This window comes from Glossina fuscipes, unplaced genomic scaffold (assembly GCF_014805625.2).
Source record: "Glossina fuscipes isolate IAEA_lab_2018 unplaced genomic scaffold, Yale_Gfus_2 61594, whole genome shotgun sequence".
Lineage (NCBI taxonomy): Eukaryota > Metazoa > Arthropoda > Insecta > Diptera > Glossinidae > Glossina > Glossina fuscipes.
The window spans coordinates 1394925-1412654 of NW_024003803.1; the positions used below are offsets into that span (position 1 = coordinate 1394925).

General features: G+C 36.3%; 1 protein-coding gene across 5 annotated transcripts in view; it reads left to right on the plus strand.

Moving 5' to 3' along the window:
- Positions 1 to 17730, plus strand: part of LOC119643755 — a 152928-nt gene that overhangs the window by 104527 nt on the left and 30671 nt on the right. The window lies entirely within an intron of this gene.

A 17730-nucleotide genomic window follows, 5' to 3' on the forward strand; every position in this document is an offset into this window, starting at 1 on the left:
AATCTATCAGTGCAGCCATCTACCGAAAAAATAATGGATTTCTTTTTTCCCAAACCAATATATATGGTGCTTATAGTCGCAATATATCATCGCGGATATATATAGAAACTACGGGTCGGTAACAAAGTAAATATATTACAAAACCCTTAGTCTCTAAATAAAAAGAACAATTCAATAAGCTAGCCCTATCATATTGATGTAACTGTCAATACACAATACAGTGAGCGGTTAGGTACGTGATTTCGTATATAGAAGCAAAAATAGGTATATATTTTTATATGATGTCTACTCAATAATAGGCACGTTGAAAAATATGAATACAAAAAAGCAAATATTTTATACAACTTTATACCACACTTGTGCTAAGGAAATCGTCGGCAGAGAGATACTTATATTTACACGTGGAATTTGACGGACGACTCGCACAGACAGACCAGGTACTTTTAGGATTTGTAAGAAATTCTTCGGATTATGAAGGCGCAATTACGTGGACAGACTTGCTATTGGTAGGGGAGCAAAATGCTTCTGATGAGAAAGTCAGTTATCCATGTATATATCCATATATATCGATATCAGCTAGCTCGAAAAAAATTGTGCTAGCCTTGACACTTATTCTAATAACATATTCGAAAGCGGCGGTATCAGCATCAGGTTGTAATAGTCTATGTCAGTGCTACAAAAGTTTCATACTTACTTTTTGAATTGTCAAATAAACAATAGTTTAGCTAGGTCTTTCGATGTACCTCACATGTGGTGAATAAGAAGAATGATTCTCCATTCGAAAGGCTATCAATCCGATGTAATTTCTGAAGTCCTTAGTGTGCTATCAAAAAGAGAACAACGAAAGTTTACAAAAATCCACGCCGTCGCTTTTGTAATTAAATGAACCCGCCTCTTTGGGCGGTACAGATTTCGTAGGCAAGCAGTGGTTTTCGATCAGAACATTTTTGAGGCAGTCGAAAAATTTCCATCTATGTTACCATGATCTATGAAAGAGGTTAAGATCCTAATAGGTGTGGAGCATCTATAGAATTTTAATATCACACACAAATTTTCAGTGCGCCGGGACACACTATATATAGTACTTTGAAATGGTTAACATCTAACACTCCAAACAACAAATGAATGAATAAAATATTCATGAATATGAAATATGAATGAATAAAATACTCACAATTGTTCAGCCATTAGAAAGAGATTATTCAGAATAGCACACAAGTGCATATACGCCAATAAATAACATAGGAAGGATCTTTCTAGCAGTTTTATGATCAGACTACGTGAGAGTTTAATGCTGTTTAATATGTTAGCGAAGATCGTGCCAGTATCAATAATAGTTCGACCAAAATTTTTAGTATTAGGAATTTGAATGAGAGCATGATTGAGACTGACGAAAACTACAGAGAAATTTGGGAGATCAGCAGTGACCTAACCATTGACCGAACTGATCCGGCTACCGGTGATCTCTGACGTTATGAAGAGAAACCTTCAATTCAGATTTGAATGCATTAACGCAATCACTTCTAAATAGAAGTGATATTGTCTAAATTGAAGGTATCCAAAAAGACACTGCGGCATTGCGACAATTCGAAACAATACCTATGCTGAACACAATACAAATATCAGTTATGCCGATTAATTGTATTCATTGGGAATTTGACAAAGTTTTGGGGGTATTCGAAAATGTCAGTGAGCTTATACGCAAGACAAAAAATAGCATAGTTCATTAACGGCAAGAATCTAGAGGTTCTTCTTATTCCCACAGCGAATCAATGCATTGCAGGAGTACATAGAATCACGACAACGCCACCGGGCTATTTTTAATATCGAATTCTAAGAAGTCATTGAAGATTCAAAAAAATGACTACTTGCACCATACTTTCTCAATGTTCGAATATTACAGACAAACAATGGTCGCAGCAAACAGAAAAAAAAATCCAAGGCCAATATGGAATTATCGACGATTTGTACTTAGAGCTTGAGATGACCGGCTGCGTGGTGGCGAACTAGTAATAATGAACCGGTTGAACAAGTAAGACGGCTTGGACTACGGACGCATTTCGTAACGTGCACTTCCAATAATTTACCCTTGCTTGATATGCGAAAAGTATTATTGGTAGCTGATGAGAGGCATGATGATGCAGTCTGGACAAGTTTCCTGATCGAAGATTAATTGAAGAGTACCTATTGGTTGTTGGTAGACGTTGTATGATTATGTGAATGCGCTCATGGTACTCATCAAAAACGCCAATACAGCTTATGTTTCTCGGCAGTCATGACGACGGAGTTTAATTTTTAGATGGTATGGGTTCACACAAAATGTTAAGAACTTTGAGATATATAAATACGTGAAAAATAATCTGGTGCATCAGCGCTCATGGAGATACGAAAAGATTCACACGTCTACCGCATGCCGCTTTATCTTTTCCCCAAAATAATGTGAAAGAACTTGCATAATCGCACACTCATTTGAAGAGTTTCTACAAAATGTAGGAAGAATGTACGTGCGGTTGCGCCGAGATGCACAACTGATTCAACAAGTACAGCGAAAGTAAACAAATGTTTCATAGAAAGTCTTTAAACCATGTATGGAAGCCTGAAATCAACCCCTCATATGAAAGTGTCTTTCAACTATGATATCTTAACAAGAGATTCAGTTAAAGAAATTATGCATTCATAATTCCTCGAAGATTTGAACGAAGCTATCGGGTCATCAAGTTTAATGAATCAGGCAGAGCTGCAAGTTTCCACGCAAACATCTTTGAGCATTATGAGAAACTTCCTATTGGTCATCCAAACTACGACGTTAATAATTCGAGCCGTATGGCATTCGCTACGCTGTTTGATCCATACTAAGTGAAAAACAAGCCATTGTCGAAAAGACTGTAGATTAATATCCAGAGGAAGGAAGTCAACGACTTAGAAATAGGTTCTTGACGCTATAGACAATAGCAAAATGATTATCAGAAAAGCCTCAATTGTTACAAGACGCGTATAGTCGCAAACGATTAAACATTTGTATTATGGATTACTCTTTCAATATATGCCAAATAACGTAACGAAATCGAATTGATTGAAGGTTATGATACAGCAAAAGAAGCCGTTACAGTATGGGACGAAAATTCTAGACGAGTTGACGAATGAATGCAATTGTATAGAAAAAGAAAGCAAGTAGAAACGGGTGTAATAAATTCCATGCGTTCAGTGTTCTGAAGAAGGTAATTCCATGAGTGGTGTAGAATTCCAAACAGATGAAAGAGCTTTGAATGTAGGTAAACGAGCAATATACCTAATAGCTACTTACAGGGTTCAAGAAAAAATGTGGGGTAATAATAATCCTTTGAAACTCTTTATAACTGTCAATGCTGGATCGGTAAGTTCTTCCACCTTAAATACACGGAAGATTCAAGTTAGTATCATCCTCCAAACAAGCTGTAAAAGTACGTTCATTAACAAATGCTTCACTAAGGCTACTAAACGCTGCCCTGTTGGTGATGAATTCCAAGCAGATGAAAGAGCTAGTGCACTTAAATTATCATCACAGGGAAATGGAAAGTTCATCCAGATGCAAATATTAACTGGTAACTTCATATTGGTATGGCGTTTTCAATGGAAATAATTAGAATTTTCCACAGTTCCCTATGAAATGCTATGTATGATGTTTGAACAACTTAAAAATTGTAATGGGCTCATTGGTGGCACCTATGTCGTAATATCCGACGACCTAATGGAATTGTCACCAGTAAGAGAAAACCAGGTATTCGTTTGGCTGGAGAGATTGCAACCAACGACATAATTGATTATAGTGAATATGCTCATTAATCGAATTAAAACGGAATACAAGGCAAAGCAGAGATACCACCTATATTGATATTTTACATGCACTGAGGATTGGAGAACTGAAAGTAAAAAATATAGCGATCTTAATGAATACTGGCATGGATGGATGGAATGGTTACACTAGTCAATTTTCATTCGATAAAACGCTACGTATATATCCAAGAAATGTGCAGGTATATAGACACGATCAAAGAATGCTTGATCATTTTAGATCAAAGGGAATAGCTATACATGTTTGCGCAAGATCAGGTCATAGACGCGATGAGAAACCCAGATAACCTTAGTCTAAGTGAGGTAATATAAGCTGACATTGATCAAAGTGGAGGTCTACTTAAGAACCTCGATTTGTAAGAAGTAAAGCAGTGCTGCTATCTAACATCACTATATCGAATGGACTTGTAAATGGTGCCACATGAATTTATCAAAGACATTAAATGGTCACCGTACGCACGTGCTCAACTACATAGAAAAAAATTCTATTATTCAGCGTAGATTTTGGGAAAGACCGCATTCATATAAATGGCTCCATTTCAAAGTAATTCCATGCATTATAAATACTCTCAATTGAGCTGTCTTAGGACTCCGCAGTTGACAAGATACAAAGTAGTACTGTAGAACATGGCGTAGTGTACCTAGTACCTAAGGTATTAATTAAGTCGAGTGAAACAATCGCAAGGTTTACAAATAGAAGAAATGAACCGTGCATAACTAACTGACAGGAAACACTTTAATAACGAAGCACTTGCAAAGATCGTTAGAATGAGAATTTACAAAATAGATAATTGAAGCTGTGTAGTGGCGGACTAAATTTTTTTTAACAATCTCTCTAATCTGGATGTTAACAAGAATGACTCCCAGAGTAGAGTGAGACAAGTTAAGTTGTTAATTCCTAACTCTGTTGGTTCTCAAATTTAATATACTCTCAGCAATCTCTATAACCCGAGTACCAAATAACAGGGTCTGAAGACCAGAATGTAGGAAGCCAGGCGTGTTAATTTCAAATTGAATACGACAACGTAGTGAATTAATATCTTTTTCATTACCCCATTGATATAAGCGTTAAAAAAGATGACTTGGAAAATGGAGAGCGGATTTTTTTCATAAAGTAAGCTGTTATTTGAGCGAACTAAAAGATGGGAAAAAATTTAATCCAGTAATTTTGATGTGACTATTCATAAAAATTTGGGGCGTTAAGAAAAAATCGGTTTCTTGCACTATCATTTTCATTCGTTTCAGGTATCATCCGTGCTAAGCCAATTTTTAGTTATCACATTAATTTATCAAAAAATAGTTTCGCAACACTTAATTTATGTTTATTTTCATAATGTTCCGCTACATATATTCCGTAGTCGTACGGCCATATTTCAAAAACTCCCTCGCGTTATATAAATATGGCTCTAAATTTTATGTTGTATGAAAATCTCGGTCAGATTACCTACAAAAGCTCTATAGTAAAAAGTTTCCCATTTATCGTACTTTTTTAAAGATATCTGCATATACGATGTGTGCTGAAAAATAACTCTGGGCCGGTTCTTTCGCTTGCTTCGTTAATAGACTTGTTTATTCTTGCGTAATCATCGCAGCCAAAATGAACACCGGGTTCTTTTACGAATATATCATCGTGACTACTTAACTGGTAAACTGCTTCCAATAGATATATATCGCCCGTCATTTATAGGCATTTCTCCTCGCCAATTCATAGTTAATTCTGAAAACATTCCATCGTCCTTCCTCCTTTCATCAAATTCCCGCTGCCGAATTATGAATGAAAAATTTTCATGGACATGCGTGAGATAATATCTTTCATGCACTGACAGCCAAAGATTATGACCGAAGATCGCAATTTTCCCAAAATGTTTTTAAACCTATCTTGGTTTTATTTGGATGACAAACTAAAAACTATCTCTTCATACATATATGCTAAACATATCATCTACAAGCTTTATCACTCGTGCCACATAACAATACGCATAATATTTTTCTAAAGAGGAGACTATTAAAAATAGTAGGAGCCAGCATATGATAATTTTCAATCCTTACTTTTGTGATTGCACTTTTGAAATATTTTTTAACCCATAAGTTGCTGCGGGATTATGGAATTGGGAAATTCATATTTTTTAAGGTATTAATTTGTTTATTCTTTGCAACTATATTATAAAAATTTTTGGTTGCATATCATCTGTATTATTATCATTATTATTATTATTATTATTATTATTATTAGCCAGAGAAATAAATTTTAAAACTAAAGTCTTAAAGCGCATCTAGGCATTTGAGGCTATCGGCTGTATTAAAAGCTCTGCCACATTTTAGATTCGAACTCACGACCAGTGAGTTGCTAGTTGAGATTCTTTGCCTTCGTCCACTCAGGCGGATATTATATCTAAATTAAAAAAACTATGAAAAATAAATGAAGATTAAAAATGGGTAACACGTGTTGTACAATAACTAATTTGTGATGTAGAAAGTTGGATAAAATATGTACTCAAATATACTATACTAAATAAAGTATTTTTAAAATATAACTATTTTTAATTGTAAACAGTTTTTTCATATTTACGCATTGACTATTTTCACTGAAATTTATTGAACCATTTGGCCATAGAACTTAGAATTATTCAATGTGAGCTAAATGACGAAGCGAAAACAAGCTATATTTGTTACGCGCATATATATATATTTTTTTTCGTACATGAGCGCTTGTAAGCGTACCATTGATACAAAACATGCCGTTTTTTGATACAGTGTAACAGCTTAATCAAATTTCTGCCTGTATGTGAACTGAGAAAGAAAGAGCAAAGAACTAAATGGCTAATTATTAACAGCGCTACTACTATTATTTATAACAAGACCATCAAAACTCTCTGAGATTTTAGTAGTCTGTATTATAAAGATTTTGGTGGTGACCAATTATTTAGGTATGTATTTATGTATTTCGCTCTCTCTGATACTACCTTCTTTTTTGACAAATTGTTTATTGTTTTGTTACTTAGTCCTCTCGCTAAAATACGATATTGATAATATAGATACTGCGCCTACATAAAATTAATACCAGATTTATGAACGTTTTGTATATATCTATTTTCACAGCCACAAAAACAAAGATAGCAAATCCATAATTGATTGGAAATATATTGGTAATTGGTGTCATGTATTGACAAATGTGCTCATAAAAAAAACTAAAACATCGAAGAAAACCATCAATTTTTTCACAATTTTCCCGAGAAAGATCCACAATTAAATTTATATACCATTTTATGCTCATTGAGTTTTTTGTTATATTGTCTGCTGGAAGATTTTTTTAATAAAATTTATCGCTTTAACGGAATATTAAAAATAAATTTTTATCTAAATTATTTGTTCGCACCTTATAGATTTTTATCAACGGTCTTTATGAATACCTCTTTTGCATGCAACATCTACCTTAAATGTACACTCTCCGCATTAAAGCTTTTTACATTGCATACAAACATACCTTATTTTTCCTACATGACAAAATTTCCAGGTTTGAACATTTAAAATTGGTAAATCAAACAATAAACTGATGCTAATATCTCGTTCTTCATTGTAGGCATGGCCCAATTCTCCATCTAATTGAAATAGAAACTCCTTCCGAGATCTACTCCAGCTAGTTACGGAATCCTGTTTCCCGATATATTTTGTAGCCATTTGGGTATATTTGTTTTGGCAAGCAACTTGTATTAAGCCTGAAAATTTCGAATATATCTTTCCTATATCGCAATAATCAAAGTTAATCTAGTAAAAACAAGTAGTAGCAAATGATTCTGACGAATATCATGGTATCAGTTTTTAAATATACATTCACGGGATCGAAAGTTGTAGACAAAAATATAAACAAATTAAGGGTTTTTCGATATTGATTTATTTTCTTCTACGCCATGTGAATGAACACATCACGACAATCTTTCTAATCGATCACAGAATGCGTGTGCCCTATCTTAAGATCCTATCCTTGTTTTACCGGCTATGGCCACTCACGAAATTTACCAGCCACATTGACGGGCTTCAGTAAAAGTACATTTAGAACTAGCAAGGTGGGCGTGTTCACATATATATTTTCCACATGACATCATCAAAAGCCAGTATATAACATCTTCAAATATCTCCTTCCTGGTGCAGGTCTATTGAGCTTGAAATCACAAGCTCCTTAAATCTAGTGTTATACGGAAAACGCCACATATTCATATTTATGTGGAAAATTTTCTTTATTTTGTTGGTGTGCGCGTGGATAAGCTCGTCGGGCTATTCAGCCATGCAAAACTGCTTTAAATTTGCATCTTATTTAACCTCCGATTATATCTCAATCCGATAAAATACCAGAAACGCGTGTGTTTCTCTTATAAAAAGGTGCTCTGGTACATCCTTGGTGCTATCGTGCCTTGTATGTCGACTTAAAATGACTTCATAGGAATTCGATCACTTTCCACACCAGGTACGGCTTCATTACTAAGCAGAACCTGTGCACACTATGGTGATACAATCTCATTGGCTCCGCCCCCCATCGCACGTCGTACGGCAACGCGGATAATTAGTAGACTCGATGAGCCCGATCAATGTGTACGATAGTCGGAAAACGTTGGGTTGGGAGTGGACAAGCACCCATTCTAGTCCTTTATCAGATTTCCTTTTCAGATTTTGAATGACCAGGCGCCTTCCTTCGCAACAATACCACGTATTTCAAACTATTTATTGTCATCATAAAATGACTCTACGAAAAAAGAAGTACCATTTAATCGTCCGTGGCTATTGAGCATCACCCCGCTCTGCAGTGGCTAGGGACGTGAAAACCACATGCTGGAGCCCTACCGGGGGTCATCGAACCTACGCTCTTCTTATACGGTCATGGGCCCATCGACTTTATACTCTTCGTCGTCACGAGAAAATAGGAGGAGGGAACTCATTTTTTGCAGCCGTTCAAAAAACTTCGCGTCTTTCAAGTCAGCGTGTTCAGCTATAAACGACGATTTTTCCTCCCATGGCCGATTCTTTTTCCCCACTTGTGAGGTCCCAATTCACTCAAGTGTGGCATATCCGCGTCGGTACCATGCAAGCCTTGACCCAACCAACATTTCTGCCTTTTCTTGTGTCCTTTGACACTGTCTTATCAGACTCGGGAAGGTTATAGGACAGCCATCCATTCAGCACGGCTCGTGATGCTACACCCAAACATCTTCGCTTGACATTTCTAGAGCAAGTGTATTACTGTTCTCGGTAGTTCTTCAATGACCCTCATATTCGGCCGTGAACGATCAGACCACACGTCACGATACGATGCCGTTACTTCTACAACATACTTCACGTAAGGACACCCAGAGTTACGCCATGCGCCAAGTTGTACTCCTCGGAAGTGGCATATGCTCCCAAGCTTCCCCTTGTGGCTCAGACGGTGCCCGTGGTCTTCGCTATTCGGGTCTACGCTTCTGCCCTGTACATAGCTTCCGGCGCTTTCTTTCAACTTCTGACAGAACTTCTTCCAGTCCAGTCCAGACTCCAGTTGTCGCCGCCATCACAAATTAATTTTTTTAGAATAAAGAACAATATGTAAATCATCCAAACCTTACTAAGCAAATACAAACTACGACAAAATTTTTATCTGAGTTTTATTTTTCTCTGCCCCTTTTTACAACTCTACGTAATCCCCTTCCGATGACGCATCCACGTCATCAACATCCGCTTGCACGATTCTTAAATCAGATGGATGATCTGTAGGACTCGTTTTGTCATCTTTTGCTATTAGAATTACGGGGGAAACACAACGTTTTAAAATATATTTGCCCATATAGCTGGACGTCAACTTAGCGGCGGAGTAAATTTTACAAAGGAAGTTGTTTTATTATGGGGCTCAAATGAGGCCTTCAGCTATGCGTCTCCACAGTCTATTTCGTGAACTGACCAATAGGCACGGGCACCGTCGTGTTGCCCGATTTTGGAAAAAGGACCTATAAAGTCGGAGCAAACCGTTATCCAAGGCTTTTCTGGTAAAACCGTGAATTACCCCCTGTGGGCTTTTTTGTTCTACCTTATATGAAAAACAAATTGTACAAATCGGTACATAACGACTGACATCACGATACACGCCAGACCAACAGTTATGTTGGCTAGCCCTTCTGGTTTTCTTTAGGACTTCCAAGTCACCTGCTGTCACATCATTATGATTTTTATAAAGTACCCTCTGTCTTAAGTAACCAGGCATACACAGCTTCTATGTCTTTTGCCTTCACCGATGATGATTTAGGGAAAATATCAGTTCATTCTACTATCGTCTATTTTGGGTATCCAGCCAGATAAACTTAAATTTCCTTTGTATTTTTTTCCACCCAATTAATTTTGTTTCAGAAACTCCTCACAGACAACTCTTTGTGCTGCTTCCACGGGCTGGCGCGATGTATTCTTCGTAGACTCATCATAGTCTACAATGAAATCGTATGGTTGCAATTCAAATACTCAGGGTGCTATTCACTCTGATGGATTATCTATGATATTTAATCACTTTAGCGCCAGATGATCCGCTCGCATATGCAATGACCCTCCCGGTCTCATCGTCGATGTGAAGTATAGACGCGTTATTACTGGCCATTCCGTATTATGTTTCATTAATTCTAACGTGGTCTGTTTCTCCTCGAAGCATCTTCATTGCTTTCCCTTTTGGACTAAAAGACGGCTTAGCGGATGTAGCAAGATCCAGCACAACGCGGTGATACCAGAACACAATTCCAAGGAATATTCTTACCTTCTGTACATTTCATGATGCTGCCATCTTCTAATCGCAGCGGTCGCAAACGAAATAATGTAACACCTGCTTAAAAGTTCACACTTTTTAAAGTTCATTCGCAATTTTTTTAAAATTTAAATTATCCAAATATTCACCTAACCACCTACCAATGACTACAATGTTGTCAAGGTACGCGAACGCATGCCATTTCATTTCGGTCCCAATTATGCACTCTAAAGCTCGGCGAAACGTAGCCGCATTAGAATGCAACCCAAACAGCAAGACTTGCCTTTAGAATAGACCCCTACGGGGCACGGGACTAGTAATTATGTAATTTACTTCTCGAAGGCGACCCAATATTACTTAAATTTTCGGCAGAGGGTATGCATCCAAAACAGACCTCTGATTTAGTAGACAGAAGCCCATGCATCACCTCTACGATCCACTTCTCTTGTTTGCTAACGTAATCGGTGAACTATACGAGCTGACAGAGAGCTAGGTATCCCTCTGGGCAGCTTGCGAAACGTAAGTTAAGCGGTCGCTCATCTTTACTTTGTGAAGGAGTATATTCATTCATCTTATCATACTGGCGAATTTTTGTAGCTTCTGTTTTAAAAACTCTCCAAAACGTTGTTGATCCTCATTGTCATGGCAATTAACATTCTTTTTTCATTTTCGTTTCATTTTTCAATATTCGGCTCGTCTTTCACATCTCTCGATTGATCAATCTCATCGATTACTACGTCATTCGGCGGGTATGTCGCCAATCTTTCGCGGGTGATGTAAATATATATATATATATATAACTTCACTGTGGACGTCAATTTTGTCCTCGCAGCTGCGTAAATCGTAATTCTGCAACTTCTTCCTACTTACAATTTCTGCTTTCACCGGGCTCTCTTTTATTAGGTGGTTATGAACCAACTTATACTAACCAATGACCCCTTCGATTTCCTTCCTGGCTAATATATTCATTCCGATTTCGATTAGTAATGTGATCGGTGCTTATATTCATTGTATTAGTCGAACTTTCAGGGATAACGGACTTTTCAAAATACTTTTAAATATTAACCCACTAATCGGTCTGCTTGTGTCATTGAGGTGATGTTTCAGCTGATTCTGAAATTCATTCTTCTCTCGCGCAGCAGGACAAGTTACTGCTGTGCCAAACGCTTGTAACACGTTATATCCACGAATTACCTCTTTAATTTAATTAACGTTGTCAAAAGTGCTAGGTTGTATTAAACATAAAAATAAGCTAACGGCGGACAATCAGGTCCCATCAGCTACTTCAATGTTGGCAGCGTACGGCATCCTTCGCTACTGTGTTAGTATTTTCGTCGCAAAATACTCGGACAGAAAACGTACAATTTTCCTGTATCTACAATTGCTGTTACGGTCATCTCAGCTAGAATAATTCTAGCAGTAAAACGAGCTGTTTAAAATCCCAATCCGGTTTCTATTGCGACTGTTAGTGTAAAATGTGACGAGGGTCGGATACGTTGTAATTCCGATTCACGGCTGCCCCTGTATGGTGGATTCCCTGACCGCTTCCCTGGATCTGTGCTACCCCTTTCATCGGATGTTGAAGCCCTCTGTGCTAGTGTTCACCCTGACAGCAGTCTTTCCAAATGACATGTTTTCAAAAGTTCGGTAAAATATTGTTACTGAATTTCGACAATCTCTACGCCACTTTTCGGTTTGTCCGCTTTACCAACCTACTTTTTCTCATCGTCTGTTTCCCAATTATCTCTGTTGCTCAATCATACGGTGCTGCCCACCTTGTGGAGCTCGAAAATGACCTCGAGGTTTTCCTCTCTCTCACTGAGTGTTGTCTTCTAAATAGTCTGCCATCTCGAGTAATTTCTAAAATCCTGAATCTGAAATCTTTTCTTCGAATGTACTATCATCGTATTATTGTAAATCCGTTCTACTTTCCCTTGCTTGGAATACCCCACATGTCTCATCATGGTCTGAAGAACTAGATCGAAATCCTTAAAAGCTTCACGGGTTTTATGTATCCTTTTTCTTATCGCATTTTCGAGAATTTGAAAGCATCTTTACGGTAGAAAGGAACGCAAAAACTCATCCCTGAAGGGCCCCACTCATTTTCTCAGCGATTGTAATTCATGTGCCACGTCAGTGTCTTGTCTTGCAACATGATTACAATTATATTCGCCAACCATTTTCGGCTTATGCTATATACCTCAGGTATCTTTTCTATGAATAGTAGCGGGCAACATTCCCCAGTGTAATTTAGCTCCCATGGCGTCCATAAGTGGATTACTCATCATCTACACACTGGTAGTTTGGCTCATCATTGCCATATCAAGCGATTGTATCCTCATATTAGCTTCCAGTGGCCGTATTTTGTTGATATGAAGTTATCGTATCAACAGCTAATTTTGTATAATTCATACCGGATGTTGACAAGTCTTCGGATTGTCTTCTCGGCAAGTTAATGGTGAAATTTTTCATCTGACTAATCATCACTTCGATAATTTTTGTATTGTCTTTGCTTCGGAATCTGTGAGTTTGGGTACTTGACCGCGTATAACAGTTGCAGAGCCGGGTTGTAGTTTCGGAATTATGTTCTTCTCATACAAATCTTCCACGTCGTTTTCGTAATTTATCGACGTTTCCGGTCGTTTTAAATTGAAATTCTTTTAAATACTTCAATAAGACGATTTGGCCGAGCATGTAGGCTCATGCTGCCCTAAACACGTTCGCCATTCTATAACCATTTGTTAGGAAATTGTGTTCAATAATTGCCTTACCATATTCGTCTACTGTAAGTTTCGTTAGACTGGATCGCCCTTTTCTATATGTTATAAGAAAACTCGATAATATCTCAATACGTATTTTTACCTGCTATATTTTTTCCTTCTTTTTTTACATTTACAATTTTAAATTTAGAGTCGTTCTAATCGATTTGCTTATAATTTATTCACTTTTCTAGCATCGACCAAAAGGAAAAGACAAGTTCCGTGAAGTGGAAGCCTAGTAAATCCCCGGGGACGGATGTAATAAGTGTTAGTTGTAATTACTTGTATTTAGGAGCGAGTGCGATATCTTATTTGTCTAAAGTTGATAGCATTTGTTTAATATCAGAAGAAGGAGAATGGAAGAAAGAAGGAAAAAATAATGATTTCCCCTTTTTTTTTCCTTTTTCTACGAAATTTTTGAAACAAATTAAGGACTTGTCTGCATATCAACCTAAACGGCGGTCTTCTAGTATCAGACAACATCAGACCCGCTCGTAAATGTCAAGCTTAATCAGAATATTTTCTCTCAAACATACATATTATATTCGCTTTTCCCTTTTGGTTTTTTTCCAAAAGAATTAGAAAGCTAATTTATATTCTACGTATTAGCATGATGTCATTCTAACGATCGTTGCGTTCTTATTTATTTTGGTTAATCTTCTCGGACTAAAGTTTTACAACACTGTTTCTAACTCGACAACCGATCGTTAATCGAACAAACTTCTCCCATGTGAATTTTAAATAAGCAGTCAAATGTCCAACCAATTGTGTCGGTGCACGCCGACAAATTTGCTCAACATTTTATTAAACCGAAATTGTTAAATCAACGGTTAAATTATTAGTAAATCGTAAAACAAAAGAAAATAATCCCGTTACTCAAGCGTTGAAAACGGAAACTAATCGACGACCAATCGTCATGTATCCTTATTTAACTTAACATAACTTTAATATTATAGTCTTCGCGGGTCATCGATAAATGAAATTAATAAATACAAAATAATAAAAAAACAACAATCGATATTGACTTTTTCAGATTTTGACCATCTCGATGTATGTGACGTATTTATATTTCACGAAATTATAACAGACATCGATAAATTTCCCCGAATTATCTTCTATATATCTTTCAAATTACTCTATTTCGTACCCTTAGCTCGACCATTTATATTCGCGTCACTATAATTCCGTAAAAGATTAATTTCTCATAATTTCCACCTTTTTCAATTTTTTCAGGCTTTTCTTTTTCAGTTTTAAAACGTGAAACTTTTTTGTTCATTTTTACTTTTTCTATACATATTAAACAGGTTTACTCTTTCTATATACATTAAACCGCCACTAATGATGTTTTAATTTTATTTATCTACATACGATTGCGCAATTCTTTTGACGCCGCTCGAAAATCTATATTCCACATAACGCGCACTTTACTACACCAAACCTAACAGCAAATGCATCGATTATTTTTGGCGATCTCGATTATATCAAATTTTATTTAACCTTTAATCACCTACTTACATATACGTCATTCGCTTCTCTTTTCTTTATTATTATTCTCATTCGTTTGAATCCGTACGGGATTTAGCTAATAAGTTAATATACTTCCATAAGAGCACTGTACGAATTCTACTCCAATAGAGCAGTAGAAAAATTTCAGCTCTTTTCCTTTCCACGTTCTAATTTTCATCTTCAATTTTTCTACAATGTTCACGTTTTCACCTATGGTTTCCTAACGTTTTAATATTTTTGCTTCATAAAATTTCCACGTTCGCACACCACTAATTGCATATGTTTTTCCTTTAATAACTTTTTTTGTTTCCTTTAATATCTTATACTTGCGACCGCCAGCACAAGAATGAACGCTTATTCTTATCATTCCATTGTAACTCTCCATATATTTACAAATGTGTGCGTCCCACAGCATCGCGGATTTCTCGAATACAAATTACATGTATTTAAAATATACCCGGTTCGGCGTCAATTAAAGACCGAAAATTCCTCGGCTGTAGGCAATTTTCTTCATCTCCTTATTGTGCACATGGTTAGCTCATTGGGCTATCCACGCATGCAAAAGTGCTTTAAAATGGCACATACCCCCGATTATATCTTAAGGCGGTAAGTTACCTTTTATCTATTTCGCTTACAAAAATATACAAACCCATAAACTTTATTATACTGAATGCGCTCCTATTAACTACTGGAGATCTAAGGTATACTATCTCAATACATAAAACATAATGAATCATGCGGCCCAAACGTTCATCAAATTACTGATGCTTTCTAGAGAAGAATGAGATGCTAAGCTTTTAGCAGGCCCTTACCTACATAGTTCGTCTTCCAACCTCACATTTTAATTCCCCAGTTTAGTCTTACTGTTCACATTCAGTTTCTGCCCTAAAGTACTACTCACGTCTGTTATTTATGCGGATGTTTCCGGATTCCCAGACCAACGTCCATCCAGCACGACAACTTCAATCAGAGAGCGAAATAGAACGGAAATGCCCTTGACATTTCTTCAAAACTTGTTTGTCGTGATCGGCGTTGTCCATTGACTCACAACCACATTCGACATCAGCTGATATGTTTTCAAACGTGATAACCCCGCTGGTTTCCAGTCGATGTACATTTAATACCTTTCCTACAACCTGGTAATTTACTAAAAGTGTAGACATATACGTATGTTTACAAAAAAGGAGAAAAATATAAAAAGTATAGAAAGTATACGTATGTATAAAGAGAAAACACAAACTGATATATGCAAAAGGGTGAAGTAATATATATGCATATAAGAATATATGAGACAAGGTACTTATATACCTACATATATATATATATGAAATAATATAAGATAATGTAGACACCTATGTCTACGAGAGTAGTACCGACAATATGATAAGATATATATATGTGGATGTATGTGACAATGAGAAATATATATACAAAGAGGTAAAATAACATTATATAGAAACGAAATAACAAAGTGTATATAGATATGGAAAATATACTGAACCTAAACGTGGGACCAAAACGGCCCTGGAACTTTGGTCCTCACACGAGTGTAACTCTTTTATATTCGTAACACGAAATGGTCGGCCTGAGAGCTGAACAATAGTTAATTGCGAGTCAAGAAGAGTTATTCTTACGGTATGTTTTTGAATTTAGTGAGACGAACCAAAAATTAAAAAAAAAAAACAATATTCCGGATGCAAATAAACTATTTTGATCGACGGATTAACTCAAAACCTTAATTCCGTATAAAATTTGGTCCACTTTCCATTGCGTTATTAATTTTTCAATCAAATACAGAAAATGTAAAGGGTATTTTTGGAAAAATTGTAGGCAGGAAATTTTTTGCAGATGTATGATTGATGTAGGAATGAATGATTTTTAGAATTTACTGAAAGTAGTTTCGTCAATCATTTCGGCTCATTACACTAACTATTGCTGAGTTATTATATGGGCGAAATGAATGAATTTATATTCATTTAGATATGCAATATACATGTCGTATAATACATTTATATATGTGTATATACATATGTTAAGGCATAATAACGCTGATCGTGAAGTTAATAAAATTATATTGTGATCCAAGGATACAACTCTTTTAAAAATATTTTAAGCGCTGGAGTATACTCAAATCAATCAACGACATTCCCTTCAAAGTAAGCCTTGACTACTCACCACCTTGCACAGGTAAACGTCATTACTAATTGATGGCAACACTTTTAAGTGTTTTTGCATTTTTTTTAAATTTTGTTTTCGGTTAACAGTTGGTAAACTTAAGCTATAAGTTAAACTATAATATAAGATTTAATTAACTACGTGTACTAATAGCAGGTAGTGACGTATATTTAAGTTAAACTAGTTTAGCATCCTGCTATTCTTCGTTAGTTTAGGCACGTTTGTAAAAGTTAATTTTGCGGGTTTTTCGTTATGTCGCTTTGCTGTTTGTAGAAGAGTTTCAATTAAAACTTATTCCACTTCAGTCTGTCTGTATGTTAATTTGTGTTCTTTTTTTTTCGGTCTAAGCTGCGGTTAATGTTATTGGTGTTTAGTATCGATTAATGGGTGAACTTGTGAAGTGTTTCGAATCGAGCAGCTGTAATTCGGTAGACATGATATGTGGGCACTGTTTCGATCTATTTCTGCGTTTCTTTTTACTCGGCTTAGTAACTGACGTTGACGTTGATCCGTATCCCCACAGTGTAAAAGGACTTGAACTTGAATTAGTCCAGTGGTTAAATGCTAATCTCGGCGATTTGTTATCGACTACTTGGCGTCGAATATCTATGCAAAATTAAAGCTTTAAAAAAAAGTACAGCCATTCAGTGACAATCTTCCGTAAATCCAAGCGATATTTATTATGTAGACCCTTTGAATGATTTTCGCAGG